The 6000-nt window shown below is 41.1% G+C and overlaps 1 long non-coding RNA gene across 1 annotated transcript in view; it reads right to left on the bottom strand.

Moving 5' to 3' along the window:
• Positions 1-697: 697 nt before the first annotated feature.
• Positions 698-6000, bottom strand: part of LOC130284301 (uncharacterized) — a 29377-nt gene continuing 24074 nt past the window's right edge. The window contains exon 4 of the long non-coding RNA XR_008846973.1: positions 698-805. This is a non-coding gene — a long non-coding RNA (uncharacterized LOC130284301). The remainder of the gene's footprint in view (positions 806-6000) is intronic.

Raw genomic sequence — 6000 nt, 5'->3', positions numbered from 1 at the left:
GAACTATGCAACACTGAAGCACAATGTTCCAATAGCAGCCTCAGCATTGCATAGTTTATTCAAACAGTGTGCATCCATATTGGGAAGCATTTCTGTTGTAGATGTTGTCTTAAAAACACTTATGCACACTGCAACAGCAAAAATGTATCTGAGCTGGTGTTACTTGGAAATCACTTTTTCCACAGTATCCATTTAGAGTCATTCACACAGCGCTGTATCTCACAATTGAATACACTCCCCTTGATATCTTTCAGCTGTATGCACTGATAATTGCACAAAGTCCCATTAGCAGCGTCAATATTGCACAAGATCACATCAGCAGCTATATATGTTAGGTAAATCCCGTTGCAGCCAGTTTACAATTTTACAAGTTCATCCCTCAAATTACACGTCCTCTGAAAAAAAAACAGAGGGTATTCTTCTGTCAATTCTGAGTATGCAGTATTTTAAGAACAATTATGTATGCTTATGGATAAGTTACGGTCCCGAAGATACACTGAATCATTTATTCGGGAATCTTTTAATAGGGCTAGGAAACAGAAATGTTGAGACTTAACTTTGGGAGTAGGAAATGGAAAAATCAAATAAAACTTTCAATTTTTCTTTTGAATATAGTGCAGAAGCTGACGCGATAAAACAAGCTATTAATAAAAACTGGCATACCTGGCAGACTGGTGGTGAGACTTATCAGACTTGACAAAAGAATGCCCTCTAGTTTCTTTTCGCAGGACGTGTAATTTGAGGGATGAACTTGTAAAAAGTTGTTTGTCGACACCTAATGTGAACTGGCTGCAATGGGATCAACCTAAGGGAAATTTTCAATGCATACAGTTGGGTTCAGTTATACACAGTTACTGATTTTATCACATGTAGATCTGATTTTATAGTATACGCTTTAATCTGTCCCTGCAAGAAATGTTACATTGGTAAAACTATACATCCACTTTTCCACTGTAACAGGGAACATCTGAATTCCTTGTGAACTTGAAGGGGATCTCCCCAGTTCATAACACAAATGAATCTAGAACATGCTGGGAATCTGAATGGATTACAGTTCTTGGGTCTGCAACACATACATACAGACAGCAGTTTGGACAGACACACAAGATTACTACAAGCCGAAGCTAGATGGATTATCTGAACAGGGCCACTGGCATTTTAGGATTAAATGATCATAATGATTCGTCATCTTTTTTACTATGTGAAGTTTATTGGTCGGGTAAAATTATTTTATTTTATTTTTTTATTTCAACGACAATTATACATTCCATATAAAATCGCATTTCCATTTTCTATTATCAATATTTCAGAAAACTTTTTTCCTTTTTACGCCTCCCCCCCCTGTACATTTCTCCAATCCAGTTCCAGTGCCCTTTCCGACCCTCGCCACTGAAGATTCCTTTTGCCTTATCTAATACTACCTCTCCTCCTCTCCCCCTTCCCCCCCTAAATAGACCTTCCTATCGCTAAAATCAAACAGAATAAAAAAAATTGCATTTGGCTCCTCCCCCCCTCAGAATCCAACTTTCAGTCCAGACACAGCCATATTACTCATTTCCTCCCTCTCACCTATTTTCTCACTCGCACTCTCCTGGGCGCTCTCCCCTTATTATTATTATTTATTTTTTCCCTTTCCCTACGAATTCAGTATTTACAAATTTCTTCCCCTTGCCAGCAAAGAGCGCTGCACCTTCACGCCCCACTCCTCCCTGGCTACTTGTGTTCTACTGCTGATGCGTTTATTACGCACACCCCTGGATTAACAATTTCGGGGAGGACCTATAAAATATATATTTTTCCTTTTTTTCTTTTCTTTTTTCTTTTTTTTATATAGGGGAAAATAATCATATTTAATTCATTCACTTGATCCCATTTAAGGGTTCTCAATCACTCAATTATCATTCCAACTTGGAGAGGAGAGGAACGAGGGAGGAGAGCCAAGAAACCGGAAAGAAAAACCATAAAGGCAAACAAACAGCCAAAGAAAAAAAGAAAGAAAATAAAAAAAGACAATAGTACCTACCCATCTTGTAATTGTTACTGGCTTCGGTCGGACAGAGCACCTCTCCTTAAAAATATATAAATATATATAATCATCCCTCCCCCCCCCCCCCCCTTATCGCACCCCATGGCAGAAGGGAAAAAAATGTTTTATATAATATTCCCACCTTATACCTTTTTCTAAGACTCTACACCAAACACAATCTTTCTCTCTCTGTCATACCTTCAATCCACCTATCCCAAATTAGGGGGAACTTAGCCAAGCACCCAGCCTTAGCTGCCCAACAGAACTTAAAATTCATCATCTTCCATACTGTAGCTTTAAGTTCATCAATATTTGGAGCTTCTTTAGACATCCATTTTCTTGCCACCAATAGTCTTGTTGCAAATTGCACTTTCCCTCTTAGAATCTTGTCCATCTTTCTTCCTTCCTTCCGTTCTTTCTCCCCCTGATAACCAAGATATCAATTTATCTCCTTCCTTCAATTCTAGCCTTCCTTCTATTATCCTTACCAGAGGTGGCTCTAGACTTTTTGAGGCCATAGGCGAAAATAAATCTGAGGCCCCCCAAGCACGATAAAAAGAAGAAAAGAAAAAAAAAAAAGTAAGCAGGCGATGTTTAAATTAACTGTATAAATTTCATATTTTAAGGCAAACTTTAATATATATCATAACCTTGCTATTCACAGCTCTTGAAATCTTATTTTTCTAATTAAATTAATCTACAAAATATCTATACAAAAACAATGGGTATAGATAAAAAAAAAAAATTCTCTGACTACTCAGTTATTCTTGTTGGTGTCTCCTAAAACTGAAATAAAGTTGATAACAGGGTATTCAAAGAACACTTTAGAATCAGGAACACAAATGTGTATTCCTGACCCTATAGTGGTAAACTATTTAGCACCCTACATCCCCTTTAAATTTTGAAAAAAGGTACCTTAATTCTAGATTTGCACAAGTCCGCCAGCGCTGGATGCGCCAAATTGGTTGACATAATCTTAATTGATTATCTCAGTCAATCATAGGAAAGCATTGGATTGGCTTAAAACTTCAATTCTGATGTCAGCCAAGGAGTCAACTTTCTATTGCTCTCCTTCCCTTTTCTTTGCTCTCCTTCCCCTTTTCTTTGCTCTCCTTCCCCTTTTCTTTACTCTCCTTCCCCTTTTCTCTGCTCCTCTTCCCCTTTTTTTTTGCTCTCCTTCCCTTTTCTCCGCTCTCATTCCCCTTTTCTTTGCTCTCCTTTTGCTTCCCTTCCCTTTTCTATCCTTTCTCTGCTCCTCTTTCTGCTCTCCATCCCATTTTGTTGTCTCTTCTTCCCATTGTATTTGCTCTCCTGCGGCTCTTCATCTTATCTGCTGCTCTAACATCCCTTTTCTTTGCTCTCCTTCTGCTCCCTTACCCCTTTGCTCACCTTCACTGCTCCTCTTCCCCTTTTTTCTGCTCTGTCCTCACTTTCCAGCAGTCTTCTTTCTTCCTCTTCTTTTCTTCTTCTTGGCACCGTGAGTGGGGGAATGCAGGGAGCGGTTACGTCACGTCATGACGTAAAAGCCATTGAGGAATGCGGATTGGTGGATTGCCAGGTCAGAAGGCGGATGGGAGGGGACTCATTCCAGCATCAGGATGAAATGCGATGCGATCAGGCGGCGAGAAAGGGGCCAAACAATTAACCCCTTAAGGTTTTTCCGTTTTTGCACTTTCGTTTTTTCCTCCTCACCTTTTAAAAATCATAACCCTTTCAATTTTGCACCTAAAAATCCATATTATGGCTTATTTTTTGCACCACCAATTCTACTTTGCAGTGACATCAGTCATTTTACCCAAAAAATCAACGGCAAAACGGAAAAAACTAAATCATTGTGCTGCGAAATTGAAGAAAAAATTCCATTTTGTAAATTTTGGGGGCTTCCGTTTCTACGCATTACATTTTTCGGTAAAAATGACACCTTATCTTTATTCTGTAGGTCCATATTATTAAAATGGTATCCTACTTATATAGGTTGGATTTTGTCGTATTTCTGTAAAAAATCATAACTACATGCAGGAAAATTTATATGCTTAAAATTGACATCTTCTGACCCCTATAACTTTTTATTTTACCGCATATGGGGCGGTATGAGGGCTCATTTTTTGAGCCGTGATCTGAAGATTTTAGTGGTACATTTTTTTTATTGATCAGACTTTTTGATCGCTTTTTATTCATTTTTTCATGATATAAAAAATGGCCAAAAATACACTATTTTGGACTTAGGAATTTTTTTACGTGTACACCATTGACCATGCGGTTTAATTAATGATATATTTTTATAGTTCGGACATTTATGCACGCAGCGATACCACATATGTTTATATTTATTTTTATTTACATGGTTTTTTTTATGGGAAAAGGGGGGTAATTTGGACTTTTATTGGGGAAAGGGTTAAATCACATTCATGAACTTTTTTTTACACTTTTTTTTTTTTGCAGTGTTATAGCTCCCATAGGGGGCTATAACACTGCACACACTGATTTTGTACTCTGATCACTGCAAAGCCATAGCTTTGCATTGCTCAGTGTTATCGGCGGTCGATTGCTCAAGCCTGCATCTCAGGCTTGGAGCAATCAATCACCGGAGGGACGCGCCGGAGGAAGGGAAGAGGACCTCCGCTCGCATCCCAGCTGATCGGGACACCGCATTTTCACTGCGGTGGTCCCGATCAGCCACACTGAGCAGCCGGGAATCTTTTACTTACGTTTTAGATGCGGCGTCTAAAGGGTTAATAACAAGCGGCACCGCGATCGCTGCCGCGTGCTATTAGCCCCAGGTCTCGGCATGCAACATGTTACATGCCGGGACCGACCCGATATGACACAGGGTCACCACGTGACCCCGCATTATATCGCGGGAGCCAGCCAAGGATGTAAATATACGTACTTGGTCGTTAAGGGGTTAAAACATTTTACCAGGAAAGACTGCAGCCTGCAGTTCTCTAATTACACCAGGGGTCTCAAACTCAAATTATCTGGGGGCCACTGGAGGTAGCAACTGGGTGAGGCTTAGGCGCATGCGTCCCGTACATATAATGCACCCATAATGCGCCCCTTACATATAGGTAGTAGCAGGTTCCCCACATTAGGTAGTAGCAGGTTCCCCACATTAGGTAATAGCAGTTTCCCCACATTAGGTAGTAGCAGTTCCCCCACATTAGGTAGTAGCAGGTTCCCCACATTAGGTAGTAGCAGGTTCTCCACATTAGGTAGTAGCAGGTTCCCCACATTAGGTAGTAGCAGATTCCCCACATTAGGTAGTAGCAGGTTCCCCACATTAGGTAGTAGCAGGTTCCCCACATTAGGTAGAAGCAGGTTCCACACATTAGGTAGTAGCAGGTTCCCCACATTAGGTAGTAGCAGTTTCCCCACATTAGGTAGAAGCAGTTTCCCCACATTAGGCAGAAACAGTTTCCCCACATTAGGTAATAGCAGGTTCCCCACATTAGGTAGAAGAAGGTTCCCCACATTAAGTAGAAGAAGGTACCTCACATTAGGTAGTAGCAGGTTCCCCACATTAGGTAGAAGCAGGTTCCCCACATTAGGTAGTAGCAGGTTCCTCACATTAGGTAATAGCAGGTTCCCCACATTAGGTAGTAGCAGGTTCCCCACATTAGGTAGTAGCAGGTTCCCCACATAAGATAGTAGCAGGTTCCCCACATTAGGTAGTAGCAGGTTCCTTACATTAGGTAGTAGCAGGTTCCCAACATAAGGTAGCAGCAGGTTCCCCACATTAGGTAGAAGCAGGTTCCCCACATTAGATAGGCAGCAGGTTTCCCACAATAGGTAGGTAGTAGCAGTTTCCCCACATTAGGTAGTAGCAGGTTCCCCACATTAGGTAGTAGCAGTTTCCCCACATTGGGTAGCATTGTCGTTCACCCCCCTCCCACCCCCGACTCTCACACTGACACCCACATATGCACACACATGGACACACTTACCGATCCTGCGCTGCGCTTCTCCTCTCCGGC

Source organism: Hyla sarda, chromosome 8 (assembly GCF_029499605.1).
Source record: "Hyla sarda isolate aHylSar1 chromosome 8, aHylSar1.hap1, whole genome shotgun sequence".
In the NCBI taxonomy this organism is placed as follows: Eukaryota; Metazoa; Chordata; class Amphibia; order Anura; family Hylidae; genus Hyla; species Hyla sarda.
Note: the sequence above shows the minus strand (reverse complement) of the source record. Positions and strands in the feature narration are given on the sequence as shown.